Here is a 12,244-nt window from a genome sequence, read left to right on the forward strand (position 1 = left end):
TGATACCGTTATGGATTGTGGTTTAACTCATTGGTACGTTAATGTCTACCCCTAAAAGTTTCTGACGACGTCATGGCATGAACTTGACGATCATAAATACACGTTACCTAGATTTGTTTTGACGGCGTAAAAGTTAATACCAGACGATCGAACATAATTTTTTTTGGGAGTAAATTTCAGCCAGCTCATCTTAGATCAAAAGGTTGCCATCACAAGATGAATAATTTGGGAAGTTTATTTTGTCGATGTTTTTATCTGATAACTCGATGAGAAAAAGAACCGACGATTTTATCATGTTTGATATCTATCAGGTCTCATTTATTTCAGAGAATGTTTTCCGAGTTAAATTCGTTTGGTGTTTCCGTTAATTATTAACTTCCGTTGTCAGCAGATGAACAGTAATTTGGATATAAAGACAGAGACCACTGTCAACATGGAATAGATATATTGGCACGAGTTTTCACAGTTGAACATATAACATATCTTTATGTTCCGTGTGTTGTTATAATGACTCTGCTATAATTTGTTAAAATGAAAAGCTAAAGAGGAATGGCACTAAAGCCAGGGCATTTAATACTCAGCTCTGATCTCAAGAGAGCCTTTAAACTAGGTATCCATCCAAAACAATTACGGGCGTTACCAAAGTATATAAACCTCATTGGCATATGTTCAATACAGCACATAAAATAAAAAGATATGGCAAAGCAGTAAGTTTTTAGCCGCTCGGTGTCACAGTATAATCGCTGGACAGGAAATTGGAGGAATCAAATGTTTAAAAGTATTAACGAGTGGAATGAAAGCCATTTCACTCCAAACTTCATAATTTGATAGACGGAAATTGTTTTATAAACAATTATTCGACGATACTACCGATATTAATCAATTCATGCGTAACGTTGAATGTGAAATAGATTCGTGAATAACAGAGATCGTCTTTTCCTTTTTTGTAATGAAATAGGTTCCCTATCTGGCTATTTATAGTCATCACTTAATACCATTTATGCCATAGCAAGTGTGTTTCCCGGCTGAAAATGTCATCTGGACTTCAAAGATGTTCGAGGGGTCTGAGGTTCCAAAAGTATTGAATTCGAGTGTAAATTCAATAAATATCGGTATGATCGCCAAGGACATTCATTATTGTATTTACTAAAAATTTCAATACATCCGCCAGAGGATAACGTTTGCGAGGTTAATAATGAAGGTGAGGCAACAGCCTTCATCTTTCGGAAATATATTTGAATCAATTAAGTTTTCACAATAAATGAGGATCGCGGAGGAGAGTAAATTTGGCATTCAATAGAATATCCGTAGTAAAACTAAGTATTTACCGGTTGCGGTTTAGGCGATTCTAAAACGAGACTTTTGAATTCAATTTATTTTTCATGGAGAGTGTCCGTCCTTTTACTTCATCCATACTTCTAAACGATAATTCTCCGTTTATCGAGAACCGAAAAGAATTACTTCTACTCATTGAATGAATGGTACTCATTGACATAATACTCTCCGTGCAGCATAATCAAAAAAAAGATTCTGCTATAGAATGAATACTGCAATGAGATTTATTGGCACAGAGGTAACTTATGAGTTGCCTGCGACAACCACATAAATATGCAGTCTTCGGGTTCTTAAATAGAATGTCTAGCTGAATTGGATCTCTGATACTGTGCGGACAAAATCAGTAAATATTACTCAGAGAAAAAGAAATAACATAATTTGATGTTCTGCAGTTATTCCGTCTCCTCCCCAATCATTCAAGGCAGCTCGCGGCGTTGGATGAACATTTAAACAGATAGAATAAATTGTTGAAACAATCCTCTACCGATAGTACAATTCAACCACCGCACAGTTCCGCCATCATGCACCAATATCATAATTTTGCTGAAACTCAGAAGTAGCACATCTTTGTGGAAATATCCACGGCATATATTCGTCTGCCAATGTTCAGAAATCAAGCCAAGACTTGTCTGTGCCCAGAGATGGAAACTTGGGCATGTCAACGTTGAATACTGGATTATGGCGTGGACCGATTACAATGTCATCTGAATCAAAATACAGGTCATTATATGGTGAGATTATTTAGTGCGACTTTTCTTTTTTGGAGATGCTAAGTGTGTTCGTTTTCAACCATGAACGTATGAAGTTTTGATGCACGAATATGGTGCAGTGAGAAAGAAACGGTGGATGAAGAAGCGGAGAAAACAGTATTTGAAAAAGGGTAAGAGTAAAAGTGAAAATTAGGTTTAGTCTTGTTCCCGAAAGAACATACTAACTTGCAAAAGGACGAAATATTATCTTCCCAGGAAATGATTATTGGGAATTTTACCCTTGTTTTGATCTTGTGCTCATCGCCAGCGCTCAGATCAGTTTTACCCTTGTTGAATTATTAAAAAGATAACCAGAAGAAAAAACGAATTATGAACGGCGAGCGAGATTCCTGAAGTTCCGTAAAGAAACAGATGACTTGGAACACACTCTCGACATATTTATGTTGTTTTTAAAGCACTCTCTAGACAGACTTGCGTTGTGTTTAAAGCATCTCTCTTCTGACGCAAATCTCGAAGAATTTCTCGAAATTATTAATTTTATTTAACAATATAAAGAGCACGACGGCGGAAGACGGAAATGAGTAAATAAGGCTGTAAACAGTTGCATTTATGGACGATCTTGCACTTCGACTCCTGGCGACGTCAGACTCGGTGCGGCTGTGGAAATCATAACCGTGGGCTCGACTGCATTATGAGTCGCACCATCACACAGAGCTTTTACAGTTCCTGAATAATTTTATTCTTTCGGGATTTAATAGTCCGAGACAAATGTTGCTTGCAGTAATAAAGATGAGCACGGATAAAGTCATATACAGTACAAGAAAATGGGAAAGAACTAAATTTTCCTTCAAATGAAATAATTTTCCTTACAGACAAGCAAATAGAGTAGCATACACTTCATTTCCTCACATTCAAAATATGAACCATTTACGAATGACAAGTGATATTTTTGTCATGTTTGATAGTCAGAATGCCATGAAAAAATGGAAGAGCCTTCGTAAAGAGCTTAGGAAGTGGATAATTTGATCCGATTCAAAGAAGTTCAGTAATTCTTGTCAGCTTAAAACAAATGTATTTGTTCTAAGTTCATTGTTGACAAATATGATTTAAAACAATTTTCCTAATGTCATGGAAATCACAGAAAAGTCTCGTAAAAGTATTCAAGGAATGACGGTATCATCCATAAATTTGTGTAGCCAACAAATCTCAACCATATTATGTGCTAACACATGATGACAGCTTTAGTTGAGGGCAGCAAAACAATCTTTGTCTTTAATTTACATGAAACAAAAAAAATTCACGAAAAATAAACGTTCTACAATTATAAGAACTCGCTGATAAATCGACAGTGGACTGGTTCAAAACAGAAATTTTTACTAGCTAGGGAAGAACAGACCTTTAGTGCATATAAGTGGAGGGTTTTAGAGACAGATCACTTGGACTGTCATTGTACTAATTATACTTGTGTTGTATAGGAAGTGCCCAAATTAGTTGAGAGTGTCAATAAAAAGGTAAGAGCGGAGTCAAACAAATCTTGAAATTAGTCTTTCTGATGACATAAATTTCTCTATGGCATACTTTAATGTTTTATCTGTGATTCCTCATTAATAATATCTTAACTAGCAATCCAAATATATGGATAAATCTACATCCCAACTCTATTAAGATAATCAGCTCTCTTTCATCCAATAATTCCCATAACTACTCCACAAATAACCATTTATTTTGTCATTTACATCAATGTATTTAATTCTCTCTATCTTCTTTTGTATCTTATTAAAAATGAAAATTACATTTTCCGCTATCTGAAGTACAAAGATCTATCTTTGTCATCACATTAAAAATAGATCTTCTCTTCACACAATTTACTACCTGTCACTCAAAAATAATATAAACATATATACCCTATACTAAGTATTCCTATTATTCTCTTTTTTGTCTACTCACAATCTTGAAATCATGAAATAATCTTCACCCATCTCTTGGCATAATTACTCTCAATATAATTATTCTCATATCTTAGCATAATTCACTTTTATTATCAATATCTTAGTCAAGGTTATTATAAAACTAACTCCTTACTTTCCTTATTGTTGTCCAATTTTCGTATTCTGCTTCTTTTCCGACTCATAACTTTGATCTATCTCTACACCAACAGTCCCTATGGAGATGACCTTAGTTACCCCCATGTTGGTTCTCAAGTCAAGATTTGGTGTCTGATAACTATTTACAATGTAGAGGAATAGAGGAGACCAATTCGCAATTGATATTTAAAATAAAAATAATCTCTTATTACTGTATGTATAACTTTTTCCCTTCTTGACTTGCCCCATGGGACAATGTCTTCAAGTAGTTAGCATGTTCAGCCTCTAGAAGTGTCCATGTAATCAAGGGACTGTTGGATCTTTGTTGCTTCTTCTCTGATTCTTCTCGAAGATCTACTTTATCTTTTCACCATCAAGACCTTCTAGAAGAGTGAGTGAAAGGGAAGAGTAAGACGAAAGAGAGGCATCCAAGTATACCAGGCATGAGCACCTGAAATGGGTCCCCCATATATATATTTATTTAAGGAGTCTTCATTAAATCCATGACGATTATAGTATATCCACCAGCATCCTTCAATCTTATGTGTGTGACCCTCTAGACCCATGTATCAATCTAGTAAATAACTCTAATGTGTGAATAACATTTATTTACAAACCTTAGTAATCAGCTATATAAACATATAGATTAATTAATCAGGGATCAATTTAACCCGATTGAAATGTTAATTTTCCAAACCGTATTGTACCAAAATACACCTTGTGCTCTAGAAGATACGTAGTAGTGTTTGAACTCTATGAGTGAGCCTTTACCATCGCCAGCTATCGTATATGTATTATATGTATAATTCTTTCTCTACATGAGACACCGAATGACTTAGGGTATGGTTAGCCATCAAAACCAAATTTTCCACTTGGTTAGTACTAGTACCTAATGGATCTCATTGGAGAACATCTTCCCCATCATCCTCTCATGTTGGAAAAGAACAATCTCATCTTGACCATTCAATTATGAAATAGGACTTATCTAGTGACAAAAATCACAAATCCTATCCTTACACATACCCACTTAACTAACCAAGATCTTGAGGCTAGGATCAAATCAGAATAGGGCTTATCTAGTGCCCACAATTAAATGTAGTTAGGATTAAAGATTAATAGGGAAATCTTGTGCGTAGGATTATAGATAGTTGTGATGAAACATAGATTTGAAGGCTTTTTTTAGATTTCAAGGTTTAGTTATTGATCAGTGACTTATGGTCAGTGACGCTCTATTTGTTGAAGCCAATTCTATTTCAGAGAAGTATATTTTTTAACACCCCTACATTTGTGTCTTTCTCTCTTTGTCTCTCTTTATCTTTCTTATTCTCGCAATATTTAGGACACCATGTAAAATAGTTTTCTTGGTAAACATATTGATGAGGAAGCAGCATCCAATTACTTCCTTCCTCTATTGTTGCACATAATAACAAATAGTGAGGAAAGTATAATTGTTGTGAATTACTACTGATTCTTTTCAAGATAACTCAATCCATTATTATTCCATTTTTTTTTACAAAGATTATGTGGCCGTCAAGCCAATCACACTAAAATGTTTATTTAAGTTCATTGCATAAAATATTTATCTTCATTATTATTCCATGCAATGTTTATAATGAAGTCCATGAATACGTACAATGACTTAGCGAATTATGATTAAATCATAATACAGTGATCATTAGTCTTTAAACATGTATTCCAATTATTCATATTCAATGGATGGTTGAGACGGACATCGAATTATCCGAATAAAATTGCACAAGCTGATCCTACTTATACAATAAAAATAGCTGATCTTGTGGATATTAGTAGGATGACACTAAGGACAGTGGGTCCTCTTTGGAGAAAGAGTTCACTGAATTGATCCGTAAGAATCCCTAAATGGTATTATAACTAAACATTAACCAGGTTGATTCATGTTACAGTTGTACAAGTGATCCACTGACCTGAGACACCAAGGACATCTCGTAAGTGGACCAGTACATTTTAACTATGACTTATGAGCATCTAATCATTGGATTCAAACAAATCATAGCTCGGATGTAGTAAGAAACTCACGGAGATGATTGAGTGGTCAAGACGAGATCATTTGCCCTCAGTCTAAGAGGAGATCAACTCAAGAAAAACAATGCAGAAAAATCTCAGGCCAAGGTATGGAGGATATTAGAGAAGGCATTCTCCAATGATCCCCATTACGCATCAGTACTAATCGAACGACGGATTAGGGTTTGATGATAAACCATACCCTAAGTCGTTCTAGAGTCTCGCGTGGATGATGGATTATACATTTCCGATAACCAATGACCGTAAAGGTTGTATGAGAGTTCAACACTACTCAGTATCTTCTAGAGCACAAGGTTTAGCTTGGCACCCCACGGGCTGGAAACTTAACCTATCGATTAGGTTAAATTGATCCTTATTTGATTAATCAATATGTTGATATAGTTAATTAAAAAGGTTAGCTATTAATTGTTATTGGGCAACTAAAGTTATTCATTAGAATGAAACATGGGCCTAGAGGGTCACATGCATAAGGTTAAAAGGGCATTGGTGGATATATTTTACTTCTAGGGTTTGTAAGTGAAATATAAAGAAAGAAAGGGCTCTCATTTAAAGCACCCACAAAAGTCATATTTGGGAGCCCCTACCTTTCTCCACTCTCTTCTCTACTTATTCAACGAGAGTATCTTTATGGTGAGAAGATCTTCTAGATTTTCATGGAGAGTTGAAGAAGAAGGCGTGGATATCCAAGTGTCGAGTGATCGCGTGAATACTTCTAGAGGTCGGACACGTGAACGGCTTCAGAACAATCTCAGAGCTGAAAAGTCAAGGGTGGAATGAGTACCCCAAAAGGTACATTTGAATTTGATTTTAAAGATCGATTATGATTCAATTGACATGCTTCTGCATCCATGGAAACGTATTTTCCTTGGAGGAACCAAGGCACCAAACCCAACAGTTTTTAGGTACATTACATGCATAATGAAGTAAAAAATCAGGATTTTACATCACATTATATATTTAATTCAAAATATGGGCCATTTTCCTTTGTCAAGTGAAAGACAAACATATCATATTTGGTTCAAGTGATTAGACTTTTCTCCTTTTCTATCTTCCTCACAGAAATTTTAAGCAGCTTAATAAAATACTCCAGATAGTAAATGGATTATACACCCCATAATATCAAATTTAAATGAGTATATTTCATATACCACACTCTTTGGAAAGGTATGTTTTGTCCCATCCCTGTAAAAAGTTTTTTAGTGATAACTACTTGTGTAAGTGACTTTCAAGAAGAATTCACAAAAATATTTATTGGAATAGTTTCGTGGAAACATTCATCAGATATTGGATCTTCCATTCAAAGACAACTTTCCTGTGAAGTGTTCACATGTGGATAGTGATTTATGACTAAATTTTCAACGTAATTTTATGTAAATTCATTGAAAACATTTTAAGCAACTTCGTTCTCATGTCTGAAATTAAAAATTTAGGTTTACAGACATTAAAAATTTTCTAATTCAATAATACTTCCTTGTCGATTGAACCCTTAACTCTATTTACGTAAGGAAATGAACATCCCAATAAAGACCCAAACAATGTAAGGAGTTTTGTAATTTTTTTAGAAATTAAATCTAATTTAGAGAAAGCTAAATATTTAGGATGAATTCAAATAAATCTAGCGTATCGTAAAATCATCTTTAATCTAATACATTTTAATTTGTAAAATAACGTAGAGATTTTATTAAAATTTTCTAGTGAGAAATAGTTATTAATTATGACTTAATACCTTAGCTGATGCTTTGGTAGTGCTGGGTGATAGTTGGTAGTGTTTTGTGAATCAGAGATGGCAACACCCACATGCAAGAGAAGTGTGGTGCAAGGCGAAATAATGCACATTTTACCATCGGTACTGATGACAAAGATGTTGATGGAAATATATGTGTCCGGCAAGCCAATCGCACATTATACATCTCATTCCATGTTAATTAATACATCATATTCATTATAGTGTACTTTTGATGCTTATAATGAAGTTTATGAATACATGATTTGACTTAGTGAATTATGATGAGATCGTAATATAGAGATCACTAGTCTTTAAGCATGTGTTCTAAACATTCATATTCAAAGGATACGCGAGAAGGACATCAAAGTATCTCGATAGAATAGCACTATCTAGCCTCACTCATATAATGAGTATGGCCGGTCCCGTAGCTATTAGTGTGGAGACACTAAGGATAGATAATGGGTACTCTTTTGTGGAAAGAGTTCATTGAATTGATTCGTATGAATCCAGGGATGGTATTATACGGATCTGTCAATCAGGTTGATTCATGTCATGGTTGTGTAAGTGGTCCTTAGACCTGAGGCACCAAAGATGTCTTGTAGACGGACGGTTGTGCATTGACTATCACTAACGAGTCTCTAATCATGGGATTGTAAATGGTCTTAGTTCGGGCACATCAAAAAGTTCACGAAGACGATTGAGTGGTCAAGATGGGATCATCCACCATAGGTATAAGAGGTGATAGCTCAAGGAAGACGATGCGATGAAGTCCTTGGCCAAGGCAGTGAAATATCAGGAGAAGAGTTCTTCAATGATTTCCGAATGCATCAATACTAACTCGGATGAACTATTAGCGTTTGACAGTTGACCATACCCTAATTTGTCCAAGCAGCGTCAAATGGATGAGGGATTATACATACACGGTAACTGATGATGAACAGGTTCCACTCCTTTTTATCTTCTAAAACACAAGGTGTAGCTTGGCACCCCATCTGTTGGAGTCTCGACCTATCGATTAGGTTAAATCGACTATCTGATGATATAGTTAATTAATTTGGAAGGCCAATAAAGGTTATTGGGCCAATGGAGTTGTTAACTAGACTGATACATGGGATTAGAGGGTCACACGCAAATGGTTTTTTGGAGGTCAGAAGATATTTTTAAGCTTTGGGGGTTTTTTATGAAAACTACCCACTTAGTATTAATCGGGAAAGGTCCTGAACAAAATTCACCCAGGCCAGATTGGTTCAAGGGCCTTCCCCTTCTTCTCCCTTCAACCCAACTCTCCATCCCCGCTGTAATCAGGACGACGTAACGACGATGATGGAGAAAGAACGAGTCTCATCAATGAGAAGGAGGAGATTCAACGTGCAGAGGATCGCGTGGATACGTTTAGAGGCTACACACTTGAACAGCTTGACTCGTCTCGCTTCGGGATCCAAGAAATCACAAATGCGATCCAAGCAAAGGTACTTCATTTTATGGTTTTATCGATGTTTTCCTGATTATGTTACATGTCTTCCGCTGCGTGGAATCCTCGTCTTCATCCATGTCAAGGCCTTCAGAACCCAACAGATGGAAGCACTTAAAACCCAGACTATTGATGACTATAACCTATGAAAAAATACTAAAACCTTAGTTTCAAAAAGACAGATCACATTAACCTCGTTGTGCTGTGTCTAACAGACCAAGTGATGTTTTCTCTTCATGAGTCTTGGTCTGAAGGTTACTCTTTCAATATTTTATCTTTGAATTCAAAAACAGACCCAAACAAGATCTTGAAAGAGTAAATCACTTTACTAAGTCTAATTAGGATCAAACTCGAAGGGCTAGTGATGAACTCAGATTTAGGGTGTTAATTTATCATTGATATTTGAGTTAATCAATAAAAAAAATTAAACCTTTAATCCTAAAACAATTTGATTAGATATTGATGATAAATATTTGTCTCCACAAGGAATGGAAATTCAGATTTAAATAATTTTTAACTGGTGATTCAAAAGGGATGAAAGGAGATACATATAAAATAACTGATTGTGATGAGGTGGTGAGAGGGTGATAATAAGGATGATATGAATAATAATATGAGGAATAGGTAGGAGGAAGTGGATAGATAAAATGGAACTGAAAGAATGCAATAGACGAAGAGTGAATTGATGATGGAAGCAGAAGATGAATAAGAAAATTGGATGTGAATGGATGATAGTGAAATAGAATGGTGGAAGAAGAAATGATAATGATCTAACCAATGGATGCAATGGAAGAATGGACAGGTGGTTGTGAGATGGAGAGGAGGATGGACTCGATGATTTAGAGTATTTATATGAGATGAAGGTGATGAGATTAATATCAGAGATTGATGTTTTAGGGTGAGATGATGGAAGATGGTGATGAGAATGAGATGATGATAAAAATAAGGCTGTACAAGTAACTATTGTGATGTGAAGGAGAGAAACCAATGCAAGGGAAGAGACTAACCCTATATTTTTATGTTGATCTTCCTCAATCACTCAAAACCCCAAAAACACCTTGATGGACCTTTAAAACCCTTACTCTCTTTCAACCAGCCTCTTTAGCAAGAAGTGAGTTCAAAGATAGCTTTTACAAAACTCTGATACTCTATTTATAGATCCAATTATATGAATGGAAAGAGGGGGGAGGGGGGAAGACGAAGCTCTGGTTAAAATTTCAGGCCAATATCCTTTTAGATAGTCTGATATTCCAATTTGAATTTGGATCATTCTCAGTCCTCCGATTTCTCTATACTCAAATTTTGAAAAAGTCAAATATCCATTCAATAATTCCATATATATATTTATATATATAGTAATTCATAAAAATGTTATAAATATATTTTTTGAACTTTAATATGATATATCCCTTGAATATAGGGACAAATAATTCAGAAAAAATTATATTCCAACTAAAAAAATTATGTTCTTTTACAATTTGAGGTCAGAAATTTATTAAAAATAATTAAATTAATCAAGTTTAAAATATCATTCTATAAATAATTTTATTTATTTTAGGCTTGATAACCCACATATATAATCAATTTAATGCAAAAATTAAAATATGGTCATATTAACCTACTAAACTGTGTGATATCAATTAATGTTTAAAAATAACAAAGGATCCGTTTATAGACCAATGCATGTTTAGGGGAAAATATAACAGAATTGTCCTCAAAATTTCAACCAAAAATTCTTTTTGGAACAATACGTATTTTAATTTGAAGTTGAATTGTTCTCCATTGTCCATTTTCTTCTCTCTTCCATGATCATTGTGGCAGATTGCCCACATGGCATTAAGTTTCAGGAAGACTGTAAAATCTAAAATACTCCTAATAGTCACTAATTTAAAATAAAATATACACCCACTTATCAAAAAAAATCTTTAAAAATTTAATGTCATAAAGTTGCTTAGAAGTACCATAAAATTACTTACTTTATAGTCTTATAATAATATACTTGCAGGTTATTGATATTTTAATAAATCAAAAATATATTTTTTCTAACTTGTATAATCATTTTCTTTATGAATCTTATGTCAAAAATTTGAAACAACTAAAATTGGAAAAATAAGAGTTTGATTCCAAAACAATAAACTCCAAAAAAATATTTAAATAAATTTAATTTTTATATTTTCCTCTTTTAAAAAATTATTTCTGTATTAATGTCATAAATTTCTGTCAACGTACCAACAAATATATAAATATCAGAATTTTTTGAAAAATAAAATATTTGAAAATATGGATTGAAGATCATTCTTAAAGAAATAAGCATATAAATACATTAAATTCTAATAAAATAGAACTTTATTAATGATTATCACCTACCAATGGAAAAAATCTATACCAGCCATCCCACTCCGCCACTCGTCAACTCATATCTGCCAGCATATCGACCGTAATCTGTGTCAGCAAAACCATCTACTCGCCCCTACTATCTGCTTTCACCCAGCATTGTAAAAGTGGTCGGTTGATGTTTATAATTAGAATTTATCAGTTTTTTCATTAAAAAATCCACTAAATTCTTAAATATGTTCTACTAAATTTGAATAATTTTTTTTAAAATAGAAAATTTATTTCTCAACATTTTTGAATAATTTTAAATTAACTTTCACCAGTTTGGTTTAATTTAATTCTAAGATAATCATGAAAAATTCTTGAATTGGTTATTAAATACCTGATCCCTATGGATTAAACCTTAGCCACTTTATGATTTTAATGAAAATTATAGATATTGTTTTTTAAATCCAAAAACTCAGAGAAATTTACACCGATTTATGGTTAATAATGTTAACACATTACACATTGACTATTTATT

Source organism: Wolffia australiana, chromosome 3 (genome assembly GCF_029677425.1).
Source record: "Wolffia australiana isolate 7733 chromosome 3, ASM2967742v1".
Classification (NCBI taxonomy): Eukaryota; Viridiplantae; Streptophyta; class Magnoliopsida; order Alismatales; family Araceae; genus Wolffia; species Wolffia australiana.